Raw genomic sequence first — 23,666 nt, forward strand, 5'->3', positions numbered from 1 at the left:
TGGAGAATCCATGTCAGTACCATCTACATGAAACAATAGCTTATTTTTATTCTATAAGAATACTAAAGATACCTTATCAGCTACAACAGAGGTCACCAACCTTTGTCGGTCGGCTAACCGAAGGAAAAAAGAGGGGGAAACATTTTACATGTATGTGTGTGTGTGCATGGGGCCGTGAGTACATGCGCGCCACAAACGGGGCGGGGCTAGCACCCACGTGATACTAGCCCTGTCCCATTCTTGCATGGCACAGCGCCTTGTTTCTGTGCCCTGCGGCACAGCGGCAGCCCATTTTTGCACCCCACAATGCGGCAGCAGCCATTTTGCACCCTGTGCCGCAGAGGCAGTCCATTTTTGTGGTCCAAGGCACGACAACGTCCCATTTTCACACTCCAAGGCATAGCAGCAGCCCATTTTTGCACCATGCGGCTGCGGCGCTAGCACAAGTGAGGGGGTGTGCGTGTGCACACGCGCACACTGGCCAGCCTGTCCCGTGGCCCTTTGACCAGCAGGCCACAGCCCACTACTGGGCCATGGCCCATAGGTTGGGGACCCTTGTGCTATAAGGTATTCTGTTTTACCCAAAGGATATCATGGAAGCACAAAATTCCTAATCTTTAGATTTATTCCACCCTGGCCTTTGTTTGAATTGCTCTGAGTTCACTCTCTACCCCAGGGGTATCAAACTGCCACCCATGGGTGGACAAGTCACGGAGAAGCCACACCCACCCCATTGCCGGCAATGGCAAAACAGTCCTGATACATTGTGTGATGTCACATGACGTCTCGAGTTTGACATGTATGCTCTACCTCCTTGATCATCCTTTCAATGTTGGTGATTTTTTTTAAAAGGTAAGGTTTCAGTCCTAAAAAAAGAAAAGCTAGCAGCAGTAATCACACTATAAAAACCTTCCTCAACTGCTACCTGTGTCATTTTTGTTAAGGTTGGCTGCACAGTCAGCCAGATATTTAATATGGATTTGGCATTATTATTCATCTGTTGACTCCTTCACAAGGACCTGTGATAAGCAGATGTTGTTTGATGGTGTTCTCACAGGATGTAAGCTGTAAGGGGTGTCATGTGGCAGGTACCTTTCTGTTTGAATTTTAAAGTCCAAGGGCCATTTAGCTTCATTTTCTATTATTTTGCAAGTTCTTGACTGAGGCAACTGGTATTTCTTGGAGATATTACAATGCATCCTTGTTGCTACTATGTCATGCCATTGTTTATAGTTAGTCTGTGCAATATTCTTGCAGCAACTAACTAGATAATTCACTTTTTCTTCAGCTTCTTTGTAGAGACGGTATTTGCAATCTGTTGTTGTCTTCTTAATTCTGGCTTTGTATGCATTTGTTCTTAAGGCTTGGTCTTGTGCAGCCAAAATTAGCTCCCTCTGTTTCTTTTTCAATTTTCCTGCTCTTAGACATTACCAGGTCTTGTTGCCAGCTGCTTTACCTGCTATATTTTATGTATTAGCATGTCATAGTTTGTCTTGCTATATCTGTTTTATATTCTTTATTTGGTCTTTCTTGTAGGCCAGTTTGGTCTCTTCAGGACTCAGCAAGCCTTTGTGGTACACTAGATTCAGTGCATCTTCCAGTTCTAGTCCTGTATTAGGCTGTTCTATTATAATGCTAGCTTCCACTGAATATGTATATCAGTTAATGTGAAAGGACTCCATCAGACCTATTTTAGCATTAAGAATAAAACTTGTTTATAAAAATAATTTTTGGAATTTAAAAGTTCAGTTTGGACGGGAGAGAAGGAATGCATCTTTACTTATTTTTCCCCATTCCTGCAATACCTGTGGACAAGTCAAAATGATCTTCTGCCATGCTTCTCAGTTCAACAAGATCCAGAACGATTTTTGTCAAACTCTCCAGAACCCCAATGATTTCTCAAATTTTTTTGAAATGCATCTTGGTCTATAAGGCTATTCCAAGGGGAATGTGCATAACCAAATCCTTCTAATCTAAAGTATTGTTGGATGTACTTTCAATTTGTAAAAAATGAAGACCAGGATCGATTATTCCAGTTGGCAACCTAATAACTAACACAGGTGAAAAACCCTTTCTGTGGCCAGGAACTGTGATTCAAAAAAGAGAGAAAATAATTTGCAATATCTTTGGATCGCCAAAGGATTCACTCAACCAAATCCTTGGATATCTAGAGGCAGAATTATTGTCCTATTTATTATATTCTGTATTTTGCTGTTATTATATTACCCTTTTCACTAAAAATATGGCACAAAATCATGCAATTTTAGCTGTTCATCACTGAATTTTTGCAGCAGGTTCTTGGACAGCAGAACAAAGCAATAGAAGTAATAGTTTGGGCCCAATGCAACATTCAAGTTGTCCTTTCCCAGCCTAGGAAGAACAAACAAGAATTATGCATAATGTCTGGCTATTATAATTCATAGCAACAAGTAAACCAAAACTGAGAGTTTTGGAATATTTGCAACTGTTTTGTTATGTTTTATTCCTCCATAATTTGCTTGGTGTATCATTTTCCTCATCCTTCCTTCATATGATGGCTTTTCCTTTAAGATGGCAAATCATGTACTTTGAGAGCACATAATTCAATTTGAAATCCATGGCACATCCCATTCGAAAAGATCTTAGATAGCTAGAAGAACTCTGCTTTACAATTGGAAAAACGATATTGACTGAATTAAAATAGGTCAGCCTTCCTCAGTTTAGAATTAAGAGTCTGAATTCTAAGCCACTTCCGGGATGCCTTTCAGATAAACTTGACTGCAAAATGCAGATTTTTTATTTTTTAAAAAAAATCCTGCCTTATTATTATTATTATAAATAACTGAAGGTAGTGAACAGATCTAATGCTCCTTCCTCATCCTGTTTTCTCCAACAATCCTGTGAAGTGAATTGGCCTGAAAGAGCTGTCACCAAAGTCACCCAGTGGGCTTTCGTGCCTAAGGCAGAACTAGAATTCAGAGTTTCCTGGTTTCTTGTCTGATGCCTTAACTGGCTCTCCTGAGGACAATGGAATTCTCTTTCTATTCCAACACATCTGGAAGGACCAGATTGAAGAAGACTTGGATAAGACCCTTTCATATATGTTTATGGGAATCATGCTTAATTCATTTGGAATGCTTACTAAACAAGAAGCTGATATACCTGATATATTTCCATTTGTTATAATCCATCTCTTGATTACCACTGTCATAAGGGACAGAAAAATCTGATGGTGCTGTAACTAAAGGCATTATAGGGATGTGTAATAGTCACATATTCAGACTTTGGGAATCCAAACATTGGAAGGAATTGTTCAAAAAGATAAAGTTCAACCTGCTGTTGGTGATATTGAGGGAGCTGAACAATGGGTATTGTTATGGAAGGAGTTCATCCACTGTGACATTCATTAATCCATGTGCTTGCTCCTCCTCAGTTCTTATTGGTCAAACATAATTTTGAAACTTGCCTGTGTTTAAACAAAAGCTTAATTTTTCTTCCAATCTGATTTAATGTAAAGAGCGGATCATAAAACAGATCATTTACTTTCCCAAATATTTTCCCCTCACACTTACTGTACAAGAGGTGGGGATAGAAATCCACATATGTAGACTCTGAGAATCTTCTCCGCACTTTGAACTGTTAAAAGTACTTTTGGCAATTTTGGGGCTTTCACTTCCTCCCTCCCTTTCCAACATGCACATAAATATGGAAAGCATAGAAAATATGAATAATGAAGTCATAAATCAAAAGACTGTCATTACAACATGATTATTGTAAGTAGGAATGTATGTGTTTCCCAAATATTTTTTTTAAATGACGGTAAAAAACTGAATCCTTCATACTTCTTTACATTTCAAAAAGGTATTCTGTTTAGCTGGGATTCCTGCCAGTCTCATTTGAATCATTACTTTTCAGACAAAACAAAGCAAAACAGCCTTGCAAATTAGTTCTAGATTGATTCTAGCTATACACCCAAGTTCTTCTATTAAAGCTGATAGACTACAAGTAAGTTTTTGGTGAGAAGCTGCTGTTAATCCTCTCCACCTATTGAATGAAATTCTGATGTTGGATCAAAGAGCATGACCTGAGGAACAATGTTTGAAGTGTTCACCCAGACCTGTTCCCAGACAGTTTTAATAAATCCACTGTGCATGAATCAGAACCAGCCTTGCCTTGAGTTCTATTCAGAATAAGGGAGACAGTTTTTAAAATTATGACAGTGAATAAGAATAAATCTAACCTCTAAGAAATTTTGCATACTGAAGCTGAAGTAGACTCTAGTGCTTCTGCCAACAAATGCAGATATTGGTATCTATTTCCCATTCAGTTCTAAACATTCATTGTTATCCAAAGTCTCCAGAACGTAAACACTAGAGACTAAATGTTTAATTTGGATTTGAAGCAATGCATGGATTTCCAAACTCTGTCAAGCAATCTAGTGGAATGTTGGTTAAAAGCAGTAGAAGCCACTGTTGGCCACAGTCCCATAGGGATGCCTTCCAGATGTGTGGACTTCAACACCCATTGCTGAGAATTCTGGCAAGCAAAGTTCATAATCTTAAACACATCAAAAGTTGGAGAAAGCTGTAGTAGAGACAGGAGAGAATTAAGAAAGAAGACTAAGGTTTCAACCCTACAAATAATTGAAACTGTACAAAATGTGGCACAGCTACAATGGAAAATAGACACAAACAATTTTTGTTCTATTATTTCATCATATCTTTTCAACGAAAATCAAGTTGAGAATATTTTATTTTACAGATGTACTGCTTAAAGCCAAATCTCACATTTTGAACAATTCATTCATAAACATCTGTATGGCAAGGAGCCAGCAATGTTCTTCATCTGTCCATATTCATATAAACATCCAACTTGGAAAGGTTTTCCCCTCCCACTGGTATACTGCGAGCCAGAACAAATGCGATCATCTTTTAAACTATCCTTTCATGTGGTATTTTGGCATATTGGTTCCTGAAGTGTCCTTAATTGTTATTGTAATAATAACACAGGAGTATTTTGGCTTGAATCAACATTCTCAAGCTTACATGCCTGTGAGTCCCATTACTAACAGGATAACTGAAATTCCTCAGCAATCTCATATTTGCAACAATTTATTCTAAATCATATTACTCCAGGGAGAACTGTGCACAAGAGTTTAGAATAATTATTATCTTGCTGGAAATGTGCAAAGGATGTCATTCCAAAATGGTTATTAGAATGAAATCTTGGGCTACTAGGTACTATGTTGTAAAACTCCTAAGAGTTTTTAATTTTGAAAGAATGATTGGCCACAGCAATAGCTTGGTGCTATACTATAGTAGCAAAGAAGATATTTTTTTTAGTGTTTAATATGTAATGAATCCTTAAATGGCTTCTTGGATACTTTTTCATATTTCAAGAGACATTGGAAATCAACATAATAATAGAGATTTCCACGAAGTTCTGCCTTTCAAAGGGAATTAGAAAATGAACAGGTGCTTATAGGAAATGATGGGGGCAATGCACTTGACTTCAATCACTGTGTCATACTCATCTATGGACATTTGGAACGGGGGGGGGGTGTGTGGGACTCTCTTTTTATCACACTGGCTTAGGAAATTCTTCCATGTAGTTTGAAAATGACATGTGAAAGGCACCCCATAATGCAGTCTTAGTGTTTTGATTAACTAATTACCTCTAATTCAGGCTAATATGTACATATTGCAATTTCTTCTTCATCTTTTTAAAGAGAGATTTTATATCCTTCCCATTTAAATCCGTTCACTCTGATCCATTAATGTGTTCTGCATGTATCTGCCCCCAAAATCATATCCTTTGTTTTCTAGCAAGATCCCACGCTCTCCGAGTGCGCAGGATGGTCCGGGCTTAACTAAACAGGCAGCTGTTCACTATTTATTTTTATCCTCTTTGTTAGATGGATAGCCATGTTCTCCATATATTACATACCATCCATCCTCTGCAGTTAATCAGTCAGAGCTCTTCAGAATGGCTGTTCATTCATCCTGACTACTCAGTGCTGTGTGGCTTTCACCAGACATATGTGATCCTTGTAATTAGATACTATTCTGGATAGTAATCTTAACTTGTTGTTTCTAAGCTTCACTTTCAGTTTTCAATTTTATGTGTGCAACATTTGTAGGCCATTTCATGGCAGGTTTGCCTAGTTCAGAAAGCCACTAATCTAGTTCAGTTATAACAATTGTATATAAGTTAATGACTGCAGGAAGCAATGCGTTTTGCTTCACTGCCAGCTTTTCATCTTCATATTTAGAGCAGAGTCACTGTAATAATTAGATTTCATTGTCCTTTTATTCATATATCCAATTATGCAACATGTATTTATTTTAGTAAACATACACACCTTCACCTTCTGGTGCTAATGTAAAGGAGTTAACAATTCAAATTCAAATTTCAGAGTCAATTACAGTCAGTCAATAACAAATTCCACTGGTCCCAATGAGTTTATTTCAAGTGAATCTGGATATAGCACTAGGAGAAGCTGCAAAACTTCCCAATTTTTTAAAAGACCCAAGCAAGGTGCGATTGGCAGCTCTTTGTAGAATCACCAACTGAAATCGATTATCACATTTCATAATCACTTATTGTTTTGCATAGCATGGATTCCCACACACACACAAATATAAAACACATATGAATACACAGAAGACTGAATTTCCTTCAGAAGATGGAAGTCCATCTGTAACTGGTTTGGATCTGTGATGGCCAAATGTTAGCCTGTTGGCCAGATATGGTTTCCACTCTCATTTTTTCTCATGCCTTCTCTGTATTTTACAACAGACTGGATGTGCAAGGCATTATTTCTCACATGGCAGACATCTCTCACAGCAGGAAATGAGAAGTATCCCAAGATCTCAGCGTGGTAGAGGCATACTGAGCCAAGACCTAATATATACAGTACTTGCTCATTTTATCTTAATGAAAACTATAGATATCTCCAACACACATTGGCTGCTTTGAAATTCAAGCTTCAAGGATTTCTAATATTTCAAATGTAAGATGAACATTATGACTTCACAATTCTTCTGCCCAAAATTAAAATCGGGGTCTTAGAACCACCCAGAAATGTCCATTCCCCACTTGATGAAGGTACATGTCAGCCATTCTCTTTGCTGGCAGTTTTTTTCAAAACAAAATAAAAACTTCAGAGATAGCAAGGAATAGGAAAGATGATAGTTGGGGCCCTAACCAACACCTGGTGTCCCACTCTGAAGTATGCAAATGTAGTAAATATGGACTATATGGTAAAGCTTTGCACCTATCACTCTAATTTGAACTGACTCCCACATAGTGCATTTCTGCAAAAAGAGGTAATCTCGTATGAACTTTTCCAAATCAGAACAGGAGAAGAGTGGAGCAAGTAAACGGACTCTCTTCTTTGCACAAGCCTGTCTAGTCCCAATCAATAACAATTTAATTAGTTTTCAAAAATACCCACAAGGGATGAGCGTGTGAATGACTCCAAAGCAGGTTGATCACTGAACTCTTGCTTAAGATCAAATCCAAAAAAGACTTTGCAAACATTACTAAAATGACTGAATCAAAGGTCCTGCTCAAAACAGCAAAATGAGAGATTTCAGTTGGTAGAAATTTAAAGAAGACACAAATGTGAACAATACCTAGAATTATCACAACTAATATAAATCGGCAGAACTCACAGTTTCCTGGTCTGTAGGCCAGCATCTTAATCACTATACCAAATTGGCTCACCTTGGATTATTTTCTCAGACAATTCCCCCTAGTTTCCACTGCTCCTACTAGGCTGTATTTTGTGCCAATTCCTCTTCCAATTCAGCTTTTCCCCCCTCGGCTTTCAGTTTCTTTTTGGTGGCCAACATCTACTCAAGGTGCAGAAGCTATTTAAAATGAAAGAAGGGTTGGTACTGATGTTTAATACTTAAATTTCTATCAGATGCTGCATGAGTGGGCATTGTACCTTTCAGAATTACAACAGGGCAAGTTTACAATGCTCTCAAGAAGTTCAATCCCACAAAAAACACCTTCTGATTTATGATCCTTACACTTGGGAGGGTTTTTTTAAAATTTCTAATAGCATGTGTTACTATAATTTTTGAATCCGTTTATCTGTAGAGCAGCATTCCATCATCATAATGTCTGGTGATCATTTGTAGCGTTTTTGGATTGCAAGAGTACAGATTAATGCCTACTGTTTGTTTCCATAAGTCACAGTGATCCTGAAATTGTTTGTGTGTGTATGTGTGTGTTTATGTATGTGGAGAAAGTGGAACAGAAGTACGTATGAGCATATAGAGAATGAATTAAAGAGAAAAAAAATATGGAAGCTATATCTTTCCTCTTTCTTCTATTTTTTGCGCTACATTTTATGCAAATCATATAATATTGATCAGAAATAAGGCAATTTATCTAAAGTAGGTCAGAAATTGCCTTTTGGTTTTTTTTTTAATTGAACAGATATTTTCTTTTTCTTTTTCAAACACTCTTAATGAAGTCTAATTTCTAGATGAGGACTTTAATAAAGCATACGGGGTTATCCTAGGCATATTTAAAAATAATGATCAACATTAATAATGATAATTATTTTAATAGGTATGCCTTCTGCAATACATATCACTGAATTTTTGGTTTATTTCTGAATTATAGATTATAACACAAATTATATCTCTTTCCATGTCATATGTGTCTTTGTTTTATTGATTAATAGGATTTGTAGTACCAGTTAATTATGAAATGCAATTGCATTATAAAACTATCAGGACTTAATTGTATTGTAAATATTCAATAGAATGTACTAAAGCGGGCTAAAATAAACAAGTCACTATCCAGTTTATGACATCTAAATACTGTATTGGAAACTTGAGATGAATGACCATATCCATGTAGTATACAAAAAAATGCAGAAGATAAAACAAATTATGATGGTCTATTATGAAGAAATGAGAGTGGATTTGGACAAAAGTAATTTGAGATCAAATTCATCCTAACCATGTAATTTGAAAGAACTGACTATGACCTGAATACTTGAATACTCTGCAAAATGGAATACTATCTTTCCAAATGTCTTCAGAAGAAAATGAGTAAACAACTGCAAAAATCTTTGGTCATTAAAAAGAAATGCCAAGATTATGTCTACTATTCTATAATGGGTGGGGAATGTTATGACTGATTTATCATTAGCTCCATGTGTTACCAATCTTTCTTTCTTTTCAGTGTGGTAATTCTATAGTTGAAATTAGACAGTTATTTGGCCATTGAACAATAAAGAAACAGCAAAATCACTAAGAAAATAGCACTGTGTCACACAATGACATAATAACAAGACAGCACAGCAATACAACATTCACATTAGGGAACAGTGGTTTTTCCAAGTCAGTAACCTATGGTTTTGTTTTTTAATACTGTAATTTTTTCAGGAATTCAGGCTTTCTGCTGAGTAGATGTGAATGGGATGTTTATTTGCATGCTCTCTCGCCACATATGCACAATACATTTCTTTATCATCACTTTCCCACAAACTAAATGGATGGGAACAGTGGTTTTTCATTAAACTTGAATAATTTTATTCTTATTTTTGATGTTACTGGCAACAATTTTTACCTGCTAGTTGTTGAGGTAATTGGTGTCAAAGTTGTCCCTAAGTTCCCAGAATTACTAGTATCTGCCATGAGAAATACCTGTCCTTCCTTCCTTCCTTCCTTCCTTCCTTCCTTCCTTCCTTCCTTCCTTCCTTCCTTCCTTTCCTTCCTTCCTTCCTTCCTTCCTTCCTTCCTTCCTTCCTTCCTGTCGTGATGGTTAGAATGGAGTATTGCAGGCTAACTCACTGCTCACTGCCATGAGTTTGATTCTGACTAGCTCAAGGTTGACTCAACCTTCCATCCTTTCGCGGTGGTAAAATGAGGACCCAGATTGTTGGGGGCAATATGCTACTCTGTAAACCACTTAGAGAGGGCTGTAAAGCACTGTGACGTGGTATATAAGCAGATGGAGGTCAGGATCAGGATCCAATCTCAGTTAGTGCATTGATCGTGTCCTCTGTTCAGCAGGAGGAACTTGCAATAGTGATTCATGCCCTCATGAGTACCTGATTAAAATATTTCAATACATCATACTTGGGTTGCCATTGAAGATCATCTGGCAGCTCTAGCTAGTCCAGAATACGATGCCCAGTCATTGCTCAGAGCTTGCATTGGCTTCCTATTAGCTTCTAGGTGAAATGCGAAGTGCTGGTTATTGCCATTAAAGTTATATAGATTGGCACTCAAGTATTTGCAGAACCACTTTATCCAAACAAAATTCATTTACTCCAGTGTCAAACTGCCAGCTCGCGGGCTGGATGCGTCATCCGGAAGCCGCGCCCACCCCATTGCTGGCAATGGCAAAACCATTCCGATACTTTGCGTGACATCACGTGACATCACAAGTTTGACATGTCTGATCTACTCAACCAAACTATCTAAGGAACAAATGCTGGTGACTTCCCAAGCTTGGTGTTGTTTATCAGCTATGGGACCTTATACTAGAGAATTGCCTCCCCTTAGAAATCAGGCTGGCCCCTTCATTACTAGCATTCCAGAAATTATTAAAAACCAATTTTTTAAGGACTTTGGGAAAGTGATGAGATGCTGATGACTGACTGATGCTATTTGTTATGGTTTATGGAGTTTATTTACACTGAATGCTTTAATTATAATTGTTTGTTTGAGCTCTTAATTACTGCAAATCACTGAGAGTCCATTGATTGCAGTGACAAATAAATGAATTAACACAGAACTCACCTGCTGTCCTGTCTCTTTGAAACCTGTGGAGCTATTCATCCTTCTAGAAACTGAAGAATTAGGAACTGGGGAATCAATAGAAGTCCCCTCCCCCCCCAGATCAGTAATCTATTTCATATATTCAATAGCCAAAACATTTTTGGAGACAATAGATGTTTATAGTTGTGTTCTGCCAGAACACGATTCAACCAATTGGATAAGTTTTCTATCAAATTAGTTTGCCAAGAAAAAGAAAACAGAATATTTAGAATTATCTTAAAACCACTTCTACACATACAGATAATTAGTTGGGCTAAGAATAACAATGATGGTCTGTAGATGGAAGTTAACTCCATCCTCAGTTTGATGAAGTGCCCAGCCAGATGGTCAGTAGGTGACTTTTGGCAAATTACATGTTATCAATCTCAAGATTGGTTTACCCATGAAATAGCAAATACACAGTGAAACCATCAGAAGCATATCTGAAAAAAAAAAGGAACAGTAACTTTTGATATCTTCAATGCATATTTCTTTCCCTGCTCTCTATTGTTTTCACAATCTGTTTAATAGCAAATTTCTTGGGAGATTTTTCTTTTTGAATACAGAATGTCAAATTAGATGTAAAAAGAGAGAGAAAATAGACTTTCTCTGCATACATTGCTGGCTGTGTATTTTTATTCTTTGAAAGACACACAGCTTGTTTTGAAAAGCAGGTTGGCTCAATATTGTAAAAATAAATTAAAGCTCAGTTCTCAGGTACACACTGTTACTTGTATGTAGTACATATGTTACCAAGTTTCAGAATGGACAGAAGACTTCAAAGCAAGAGAAGGAGTTTGAAGCTGACATAAAATCCCCTTGAGCTTCATTTTAGCTCATAAAATAAATGTCCAATTGTGAGATGCACCTCTCTTTCTGTTTGCCCCCCAACTTTTCCAGAAATAGAAGAAGGACAAATAGAAGAGCTACTCTTAAAAGAGTCTAACAGTCTTTCCCAAATGTATATTGAGCCTTGGTGGTACAGCGGTTAGAATGCAGTATTGCAAGTCGATCCTGACAAGCTCAAAAGGCTGACTTAGCCTTCCATCCTTCCAAGTTGATAGAATGAGTATCCAGGTTGTTGGATGCTGACATTATAAACTATGAAGAGACTGCAGTAAAGCACTATGGGGTGGTATATAAATCTAAGTGCTATTGTTATTGCTATCATATATTACTAAAACTCTCCTGCCTGTTTGGTTAGCTGTAAACTTCATTTGGGTGAAACAGTATAGGGCAACAATTTTTGAATCAACATACCTCAAATGGGCTAACTTAAAGAATGCATTCAAAATCTGGGACCCGTTACTTTGGTGGGTTTAAAATTTGGCAAAATTGTGGTTGCTTCAACATTGCCACACTCAACTTTGGTCACATGATCATTTTTTCCAATGCTTCCTGCCAGTTTTACACAAGGAAAGTCTATGGAGAAGCCAGAAGTAAGTCAGAATTCTCTCCCACTCCTAATGCCTTTTTGCCAGCCTGTGATCATTCTGTTCACTGTTCAGGTAAGGAAATATTTCTGAAATAATGACTCAGCGGAATGACATGTTGTCTACTGAATTTCTACGAGAAGCGATACAAGAAAAAATGCAATATATTCAACAAATTAAATCATCCAATAATCTTAAATAACAAGGTCCTGTTAAGAAAATATTATTACTTAAAGAAGAAATTAGCAACAATTTTCAGCCAGTAAGGAGGCAAGATCTAAGAGAAGACAGCCCTCTACCCTTATAATCAATTGACTATTATTATGAGGATGGTTTATCTTCAAACCTTCAGATCTTCTAACATTGTACCAACTATGTTGTTACTGGTTTCCCTCCTCTTCTTTTTCTTCCAACCTTTCCCACCATTTTAGACTTCTTAAGAAAACTAGGTCATTATATAGTATGGGCATAAACCGATCTTGTAAAGCCTCGGCTTCAACTAAGTGCTTCATATCAGAGCCAACATTTTCAAGTAATTTCTCAAGCTTGAAGGTACAGCATCAGTGTAAGTTGGTGTTTGCAATGTTTCTTTCTGTGGAAATCTGGTCTTTGAACATGATTCTCTACTTGTTCCTCTTCCTCTTTTGGATGAAGAATGCTCATCAGAAAGTACAGTAGTGGAGAACTGGTGGAATGACCTACAACAGATCTAACGTTTATCCAATGTTAAGACATACTTCTTCTCGAGAGCCCCACATTTTTCTCCTCAATCATAAAGAAATCTTTTTTAATTGGTTGAAAATTTCCCACTTGTAAAACTCTATAAGTTAACTTATCTTAATATCAAACTTAATATCTTCAGAATTATTGTTGGCTTTTTCTCCCTCTACCATTTTATACTGGCCAATCTCAAAGCAATGTACCCTGACTGGAATGATATCAGTTCTAAATTATACATCTGAAGTGCACAAAGTTGAAGAAAACTAGAGAATCATAATTCTGAATTATCAATTTCATGGTCAGTGTGCCCCTCTCCCTTATGTATTTTAACAGTTGCTTCCAATAAAAGCAGGTCCAGAAATGATATAATCAAACTTCCTTACCATATATTGTTAATTTATACACCTGCCTATAATTATCTTCTTACACTGGGTGAAGGTTTTCATTCACATCCTGTTTAAGGGTTCCCACTGATGACTACGATCCTAGAACAGGTACAAAAACTGGTAATGATCTGCCACATGTGGTGATGACTCCAACTATACTATTCATTTATTCATATGGCAATTGGCCAACTTAATAGACTAGATCACATTTAAGATCAGAAAAACAAATGTCGAAATGGGACGTTTTGCATTTATCTTTGGTCACCTGTACAATTACACTTTAATTGACAATGCCCTTTTAGGATTTACAGAAATATTTGCGCAAGACAGCTTTGACGTACAAACCGAAAGATATGGTTTAAAATAGAATCTATTAATGGTTTCATAGTTGGACTATTCAATATTTTCCTACTCATTCTCTCTGGGTTCTATGCTTAGGGAAATCACAACTCAAGCCCCACTGAAAGCAATGCTCAAACCAACCTATATATTTCAGATAATCTCAATAGATAAAGTAGATAATCAGAAAGGGACATGGGGATTTTAACAGCCACCTCTTTCTAGGAAAACAATCTTCAGCTACGATCATGGCACTCTCATTCATGTGTTACCTTTTCCCTCAGTGAAGTTCTGGAGATCTCAGAGAAGATGAAACCTCTTCAAAGGATGAAGAGGGGCTTTGCTTTCACCTCCTCAATCCAGATGAGTTAGTTTGGTAAATCAGGTTACAGCTATTGGCCGAAGGCTCACAGTCTCTGAAAATGAGGATAGAAAATGGAAAATGAACCCTTTATAGACATCTTTTAATTTTAGAAAGACTTTTGGATTAGATGTAAACTTAGGTTTATTATGTCAATTAAACTCTATGAAAAGTTCTTTGGACTCTCACCAAAATAAATAAATAATCCAATATTTTAGCACTGAGGAAAGATTAAGGGCTTAAATTGGGTTTGGCTTTTTTTTAGTGCAAAAGTAGACAGCGTAAAACATGGAATTCTGTAATAATGGTCAGATCTATACCCAAACTTCTAATTGAGGTGGGAAAGAAATTTTGCATGGAGGCTCTTTAGTATTTAGAAAAAGCTTGGAGATAGACACATATATTTTGGCTTATGACCATCATTGAGACCAGAATTTCCATGGTTAAGCAGGGGGTTAACTGAGTCATGTCCAATTTTATGACCTGTTTGCTAACTGTTGTTAGCCATCTAGACTCATGAATTTGAGACATGAATATATATCCACTGCGCTATTCAATTTAAGGGTAACTGTATGTAATGAGCAGAAAAGTGGTAAAAAAATACCCAAGCAAGAAAAATTAAAAGACACGAAACAACAAAAAATAAAAAGAAACCAAATTGTTAACGTCTTTCTATCCTTATACCAGTAAATCAAGCTTGCTGCTTCCAGTACATCTAGGCATGTTTATTCATACCAGGTAAATCACATGTAATTTGGTCCAAAAATGCATCCAACAGTTTGGTGTATTCCAAGCCATTCCCACAAATCAATTAATGTTCCTTGACCCATAACCGATTCCTGTCCCATTTTATTCTCATCCAGCCACAAATCTGTTCTTTGCTGGGATTAGACTGTGTTTGTAACCGCAAAGGAATGTACGCAAACCACAAGATCTATCCTATGCTATCTGAATTATTTGAATATTCCTCTTTCTCAATAATTACTAGTCAGGCACAGTGATCTAGTCTTCTACTTGAATTCCATTCAGTTATTGAAGAATTGCACTGAAGCTGAAATATCAATACACTTTTGAATTATATTGAACAGAATCTCAAAAATTATGGTGATGATCATTTCATAGACCTAAATATGTTCACAAGTTTCAGAGAAAATGTTTGATCTGTACAAATAATTCCTACAACTCTATATTCCCCCCCCTCCGAATATATGCAACCAAATTCTTTTTGTATTTGTGGGTACTCAGATCCTTGAGCCAAAGAATGCCTTCTGCCTGATTGTATGAAATAATAAAATTATCATAGTAACTGAAGACCCAGAAGTACAGAATGCATTAGAGATAGTTCCATTGTAACTGAATATGTCAGAGCAAACTTTTAAGAAAGGAAAAGGATCTGAAAGTGAGCATTTTTCATTGAGATGATCCCCAATGAAGTACTATGATTCTGAAATATTTTTCTTATTTTTACGCAAAATATTACCTTGCACAAAAAATTACCTCTGAATCATTATCATTATCTTTCATTTTAGTTTATTCTAAGTCTCCTAAGTTTTATTTCTCTTTATTTCTATCTCCTTTCTTTCCAAAAGAACTATAAAAAAGGAACAATTGTTTTAGAAAAAAATAACTATACATATATGCATTAGCAACATGTGTCACAAAGGCTTCTATTGAGGCAATAAGAAGTCATGCTCATGAAGTCTTTGGCATAGATTATTCCATTGACAGCTGGTAAAGCTAATACTGCTTCTTCTCTTTTTCAATAGTGCAGCTGTAGCTAGATTTAGACACCAAAATTCATGTCTTTATTGCCCCTTGTGTGATCAGTTAGCTATAGGTGAAAGGGCAGCTGTGTACATCACCATACTTCCACTTTTCTGATTGTGTTCATTTTTACATTACCTGTAAATATATGATCTCTTTTCTAAACCAAGATGGAGCTTATACCCTCATCAATGTTTATAATGAGAACAGAAACAACTATTTTATTCCTGTAGTCATTATATTTCATGTTTAAAATATGAAATTGCATATGATCAGAATTTTAATTTTTAACAATCAGGAGGAAGAAAATATACAAGTCGTGAATGTTTAAACCAGAACTGGCACAGCTGAACACAAAGGAAGATTCCCACTTCCCACAAGACTACAAAGCTCAAACGTTTTAACACTTGAATTAATGTCTCTCTCCCCCATACCAGAATTACCGGGACCAGTCAAAAATACACCATGCAATTCAGTTTAGAACTCTTAGAAGAGAAAAAAACCCTCCCTATTTTTATTTAACATTTCCCCCTCAGATTAATAATTAGTAACCAATTATAATTCAAGATGATGGGAATTCAAGCTAAGCAAAAGCCAGGAGCAGCAATGTGAGCTTTTTAAGGGGACAGTCACCACCTAACAAGCCCATTGGTATCACCTTTTTGTTCCAAACATGATCAGTCCAGGCTAATTAAGAAAAAAATTCACCATGCAGTTATGCAATCCAGACTTCCATTGCTGGAACTCCCAGCACACATGCAATCAATCATGCCATCTTCCAGCTTCACAGTTCACAGTTACTACTATTATGTCTTCAGCATTATAATTACATACATACATACATAAATACATACATACATACATATATAGAGAGAGGAAGAAACATCTCAATTTGTTTCTGCCATTTTTATTTTTAGCTGCCAGAAAACAAAACACTGAAAACTAAAATACATTTTTATTTGAATCCATGATATTTAAAAATGTGGGAAATAGCAATGGATAAAGAACCAAGCAACAAACAGTCTTGAAGTATTCTTTAAATAAATAGTGTCTTATTCAAATTTGATCTCCCATTTTTGTTAAATCAGCTTTTTTGTTAAATCAGCAAAATAATACCTAATACATTTCTTCCATGTATATAAATGCCTTTTAAAAAAGAAGCATTGAATAGGGATGTTTAAAAAGCTATATCCCTCCTTAGTGTGACAAATTTCTCATTTGTCATCTTCAGGCTGGGGTTTTCGGCTTTGTGCTCCTAGAAGACCTACATACAAACACCCGCGAAAACCTCAGAAAACATATATATATCGAACTTTTTAGTTCTTTTCAACTAGACATACCCTTCTGAGATTCGAACCTGGGCAGTCTGCATGTTAGGCAGATGTGTTAACCTCTAGGCCACAGGCTCTTTCTCACTTTTGTTAACTGTGTTAGAGAGGGAAGAAACAGGGGAGGAGAATTATCTAGAGTGCTATATGCTACACCCTGTTGCCCAAATATGGGAGAGAGAAGTCTTTTGCCTTGTATCACCTCAAACTAATATATATATATCGGCTTTGAAAACCGAAAACCCCAGCCTGAAGATGACAAATGAGACTTCATCGAAATGTCGCCAAGACACTTCCAATTTGACGCGGGAGAAAACCCGAATAACCAAAGATATTCAATGATGCAATCTTCGATCTCCGGGAAGAGTATACTCCAGTTATTTATTGTTAAAACAATATTTAAAACAATAAAAACAGTTATATACTGTTATATACACATACATACATATACACACATTCCACACACATATATATGACTTTTAGTCTGTGATTCTTGATGGAACACTAATTCACTACCTGTATGAAATGTTCTTTATAGCATTCAAACAGGGGACACATCTTTATAGAAGCAGATGTGTCCCCTGCTTGAATGCTCTTCATACAATTACGGTACAAAAAGAAAAATATTGCTTGTTCAAAGGGGACAAATTCTAGTCCCCTCTAATGTGTCACTGTGCATTTGCAAGGGAGGTGGCATTCAGACATTTATTGTATACTGAAGATATCATCTGAGTGGCCTGTATTTCAAAGCTTTGAACCAACTCTTTTTAAAGCTACCTTTGGATATAATTATTTATATCTCGTCCCCTCAAGACAGCTTACAGTAGCATAAACATGAAGTATGAAACCACAAGGCAAGAGCTGATCAACATTTCAACCAGGAAGAGTATAATGTTATCAGACACTTAATAGCCAAAATCACCGCCAAAAGGCAAATTTTTGTAAACCAGCCATTGGCTATTGAGAAAGGAACAATTCTTCCCAAAGGAATTCCATGGTGGACTGTAGAGCAGGGGCCCGTGGCATGCCAGCAACTGGTCAGTACAAATAAGCAAAGCCCCATTCATGGGATGCAGGCAGCACACAAAACCATGCACCCTGCACCCTTTGATCTGTGGAAAAACCTCTCCCATGTAACTGGTCCCTGGTGCCCAAAAGGTTGGGGACCTCTGTTATAGAGGATTGTATCGTATCATACGGACAAGCATGTTAGATATTGATGAACGTGAAGCTGAGTTCATCCAATCAGTCTATACAGTATACATATATACATATACATATATGTAGTATGTAGATATATATACTTTTTAAAAAGAGATTAAAAACTAATACAAAAAAAGAAAAAGAGAAAAGAGAAAGATAAAAGAGCAAAAAAGAGGGGAAAGTAAAAAAAAAGGGAAAAAAAGAATGAAAATACAAAGATGTGGCTTCCAATCTTCTTTACAGCAGTTTTAAGTACAGTTATAAATTTATCTCTTACTCTATGGTTACAACATAGATCTTTTCTTTCTATAAACTAGCTTGTATAATCATCAAAACATAAATCATAACTTCATTTTTTCTGTTTCAGGTAAAAAAAAATCATAAGTTTTTTTTCTAGCCAGCAATAAATATAAATATAAATAAATATTCAACAAGTCCTAATGAGAGGCACTCCCATAATCCACAAAAAACAAGTTCACTTTTACATGCAAGTCCTTTTTGTGCAACATTTGAATAAGTAGATTTCTAAATTAACAGAACCATGAAGCAAGGAGATCATCCAGTTCATTCTCCACTTTATGGAGTACAAAAAATTAACCTACCTCATAGTTGGCCACCTAGTCTGTTTTAATATCTCAAGAACAGCAATGAAGTGCTGCCTAGCATGTTTCTGGGTGTCAGCCCAACAAGGTAGACCAGACTAAGAAACTAAATGCCATATAGCCCAGGATTACTGCATTCTAACCACTGTGCCGCCACTGCTCAAGGTTGAATCTTGCAAATCTGAATGTGCTTCCCGCTTCCTGACTTTCTTCTTCATGTGATTTCATTTTGCAAAGAAAAACAGTGAGAAGCTGAGTCTTTGAGGAGTGGCTCAGATCTCCCAGAGGAGCAGAAAGGGAAAAATAGGGAGAATGTAATTTATGGGGAAAGTTAGTTATGTCTCTGACTGAGTGGTTTGTGTGTACCTACTGCTGTTGCCATATAATGACTCACAAGGTTGTCTCTTCTCCAAATGGGAAAATACTAAATATTAAACACTTTTCTTCCACATTTCATTTCCTTTCTCTCTCTGACCTCCCTCTTCCCCCATGTCTTTTTGTCCATCTTATTTGAATAGTTATTATTCAATTATCTTGTCTTTGGAATCAAAATGTTGTCCAGGGTTTTTTTCTTTCTTTCTAAAAACTACCTTGAAAACTTGCTCAGTTAAATCTTTGCATTTGCTTAGAAGACTTTGGCTGATAGGACACTACTTATGGTAGAAATAGCAGGACTAAAAGCTAAACAGGAAGTTAAAAAAAAGAATTTCAGAAGAAGGAAATAGCAAATTTCTGCACTGCTGCCAAGAAAATTAAATTGTTGCATACATGCAGTAAGGAAGCTTTAGTAATGCTGCTTTAATGAATTCATTAATTCATTGCAGCAAAAACAATGAAGAACTTGCTTGGTTACTTATTTGATTTATATAGCTACCCACTCAACATACAACATTATTCTACTGCTATCTGATTAGTCTTAAATGATCCAAACAGCACTTTGTTAAATTTCTTCTTGACATTTTTGCTCCCTCAGCTCTATTCCTAGTACTTTATATGATGCCAGTGTTATAACCTTAATTATAAAATGATTTTATTAACTCTTAACAAAGTAGGCCTCTTATGAAGATGATAGACAGACAGACAGACAGACAGACAGACAGACAGACAGACAGACAGACAGACAGACAGATAGATAGATAGATAGATAGATAGATAGAATATTAAGTTAAAGAGTGGGATAGCTTTCAACCCAATTATTTTATTAGTATCCTAGTTCTAATTATAATGACTTGAGTGCTGTCTGTGAGGAGTTAAGGCCAAGTATTGCATCCTTCAGTCCTTCATTTCAGCAACTCTCAACCCAGCATTTTTGGTTGGCCCAGCAGCTCCTTTCCTCATCTGTTTATTCCATTTCCAACAAATGCTCCTCTATAGCTGAAAACAAATGACAGTATGGGCTTATACCATCTTAAAAAAAAAAACAAAAAAACAGCCAACCTCATTGTGTACTTTGGCATCAGTGGATCTACAAACACAAATGACAGAGAAGTACAGAGAGAGTCTTACTTTTTTTTAAAAAAAAGTAAGTTTTTTTAAAATAAAATTTTACTTTTACTTTTGAAATGTTAGCTTTGAGATACCTCCACAGAAGACATGTAGAATATTGTTCCCAAGGCCTACTTTTCTCCTAACTCTTGATGATAGATCTGATTATAATTGGTATCTCTGTGCCAAAGGAAGGAAGTGAATTTAGGTCCCTGTCAACTTGAACACCTAAACACTTCCCTCACTCCTTAAAAAAAAAAAAATGTGCCCTTTTCCAGCAAATGTGAGGATTGGCAACCGGCACCTCCACTTGAAGCACAATGCCTGAAAAGTGAATTCTGCAGTTAACAGCCTGTTTCAGACTTCGGACATTGACGCAACTCGCTGAGAGGCCTGGATGTCCCAAGAACAATCCAGCAGGCCACTTCCCATCTCTTGTTCAGCTTCTGAACTTCTGAACGGCTCCAGGGCTCTTCCCCACCGACCCACTCTCTCGATTTCTCTTGTTCACGACCTCGGGGATTGAATCAACGGCGGATTATTTCAGACATTTTGGGAAGGCGGAACAAACACCGGAAACTAACCCCAGAACGGCCTCAAGACATCGCTGCCCAACTTAAAGGGTGATCGTCGTCCCCACTCTACCCCCTCCCCTACGGAAAATAATAAGCAAGGAAGACTTTCTGGTTGCTTTCCCTAATCCCAAGCGCCAGCCAGTCAATGTTGCTGGCGGTCTCCTTTTGCTAAACCGTTCCCCCGGAAGACCGAGTGAGCCTGCGGAGAACAAACGAGCAATCTTATCTTGGCGGCTCCAGACTTCGCCTCCTCATCTTAGCTGAATTTAGGAACATTTCTCCCTCCGTAGGTTCCGAAAGGATTCTACTGTTCCTACCCCCACCTTCCCATCCACTCCCCCCCCCCCAGCTTCTCCGCTTTCCATACCTTAGGCTAGACAATCTGGTGTGAGCTCCAGACGGTTTGGACTCCTCCTCCAAGAAGTCCAGTCCACGTGGGGTTGTGAATTCATCAAACTAAAATGAAGTCCAAATTGGGGTTCCGCTAGATTAGGCTCTTATCTAAATGTTGAGAATGGAGCGGCGCCTTGGTTTCTGGACAGAAGCTGGACGCGTCGGGCACCGGATGGGATTCAATCTTCACACCAACGGACGAGCGTTAAGATCGACAATCCAGGAAGCAGCTGCTCTTACTGTCCCCTCCGTTCAGAAGAACCAGAAGTGTGGCTGTTCTCACACACGCTGGCAATTCCGCCAGCAGTTTTTTTCTCCAGGAGGGTGGCGACCCTCAAAGGCTCTAGGTATAAAAAGGCTTGCGCTTGAATTTGGGGAACGGAAAAGGAAACGTTGTAAGGCTGTATTAACTGGAAATGTTACAATAGGATTGGGGCAATTTTCTCTGGGAAATTATTCTGAAATGAACACCGTTTCAGGATTCGGATCTCTTCCAAAAATCAGGACAAATTAGGCTGTGCCGAATCCTAAACCTTCTTTTTTCGAAATGTTGTTCCCCAGATTTAACTTTCTTCAAGTTAGCTTGACTTGGTCGTGTGGGGTAAAAAGTTTCCGTGTACGCATGGTTTCTGTGCGTTTGTGTTTTGTTTGTTTGTTGTGTAACCTGGGACGAATAAAAAAGGAATTTCTTTCCACACTTCCAGAAAAATTGGGGTTGTCTTCAGCCTCTTTGAGTGATTCCTCCCAAACTGCCAGTTTGGCCACAACAGCCCACACACGCCAGCAATGGTTCACCTTCCCACCTGACAAAAGTAGGTCGGGGGACTTTCCCAGACAATACAGTCTAGTTACAAAGCAGCGCGAAGTGCCATCTGTATCCTGCCACCAGTCCATTCTTTCTGAAGTGGTTCTCCATCTCCACCCCCTACCCGGGATTCGGATTTTCCTCTCCTTTCGCTCCTGCTTGAATGACCTCGGGGTTAGGGAGCCATATAAATATAACGATTACTAGTGAGAATGCGTTTCTCGAGTTGGGCTTAAATTTACGGTCCGAGAAATGGACAGACTGGAAGACACCCAGCTTTTCCCGTCCCGATCCCAACTCTTTTCCTTTCTCACCCGTTTTTCTTTAGAAATACAGTAAATCCCTCTATTAAAAACCGAAGGGGGAGGTCAGGATGGACCGGGGAACTCAGAGGGACGCTTTGGGTTTGCTATCGACTGGTTCCTCAAGCAACCTTCAACTCAACCCTCATGTCTTTTGTCTTTTCCCCCTTGGAAATCCTTTCTTGAAAAGTTCAGCGGTTTTAACCTCTGGGAAACGGGCTGAGCTCCCGCGTTTATCTGGCCCCTAGTCGAAGTTTCTCATTTCCGAGGTCTGGAAGGGCTGCTTCGCAAGCCTCCCTGCCGCAGAAACTCCCGCGTCCTGGGCAGAGGGAGGAAGGGAGGCCGGCGATGCCCTTCAGTGCCTCGGACTGGCGGTCTTGAGTTGCTGTGAAGGCGAGCGCTTCAGCGCTTGAAGCCTTTGAACGAGGCGCGGTTTAAAAGCCAGCTATTAATTAGTTTCTCAAATGGCTCTTTCCTTGGCTAATATTGAATGTCTGCTTCAGAAGCAGGGTTAATTTATATCATCTGCATATGTCGGGAATTCCTTCCTTCCCTCAGTCTGTCTCCTCCCAAAAATTTGCGTGGGAGATGGTTGGAAATGGAGAGGAAGAAGGCATAAAAATGCCAGGTACTGGGAAGCTGAGCAGGGCCACTTGAAAACTCTGAGAAAGGTTTCCTTTAAGCCTCCCACCCACTTCTCCCTAATTTTGCATCCCTATCGTGTCTCTCTCTGACTTTTTGTCCATTGACAGAATGGGTCAAGAGAGCCTCTAGAGATCCCACAACACTGAAACATCTTTGAGGATAATGTTACAACAGATTAATTTTCAGCCACAAGGGAAAAATATTAATCTGTCCCATCATTTAAAATATGAATCAACTTTCACATGCACATTCTGTATCTAACCTGTCAATTCCATGGGCCCGTTGTTCATGCACACTGGAGACAGGTGGGGGAGCAGCAGTTTTCTGGAAGGCTGGAAGCTCCCCCAAATCAGTGCAAAGGTTGAGAACAATCTATGAAAGACCAATTCACTGAATTGATGGGTCAAATTGGCATAGCTTAAACTGAGTTGAAAGACACACTGCATTCACACATGCCATGACAAACGATTAGCTTACTTTGATGGCCTAGTTCACAAAATATGCAAATATGCCTGTTTTTGCTCAGTTTAGGGCAGGGGTCTTCAATCTTGGCCCT

The 23,666-nt window shown here is 37.9% G+C and overlaps 1 long non-coding RNA gene across 5 annotated transcripts in view; it reads right to left on the reverse strand.

Annotated features, from left to right (window-relative positions):
• The window catches only part of LOC120308159, a 96,768-nt gene that overhangs the window by 64,194 nt on the left and 8,908 nt on the right, over positions 1 to 23,666 (reverse strand). For all 5 annotated transcript variants that reach the window (XR_005556949.1, XR_005556859.1, XR_005556996.1 and 2 more), the window contains exon 2: positions 13,920 to 14,063. This is a non-coding gene — a long non-coding RNA (uncharacterized LOC120308159). The remainder of the gene's footprint in view (positions 1 to 13,919; positions 14,064 to 23,666) is intronic.

The sequence above is a fragment of the Crotalus tigris genome, unplaced genomic scaffold (genome assembly GCF_016545835.1).
Source record: "Crotalus tigris isolate CLP2741 ecotype Arizona unplaced genomic scaffold, ASM1654583v1 scf7180000017536.10889498, whole genome shotgun sequence".
NCBI classification, from domain to species: domain Eukaryota; kingdom Metazoa; phylum Chordata; class Lepidosauria; order Squamata; family Viperidae; genus Crotalus; species Crotalus tigris.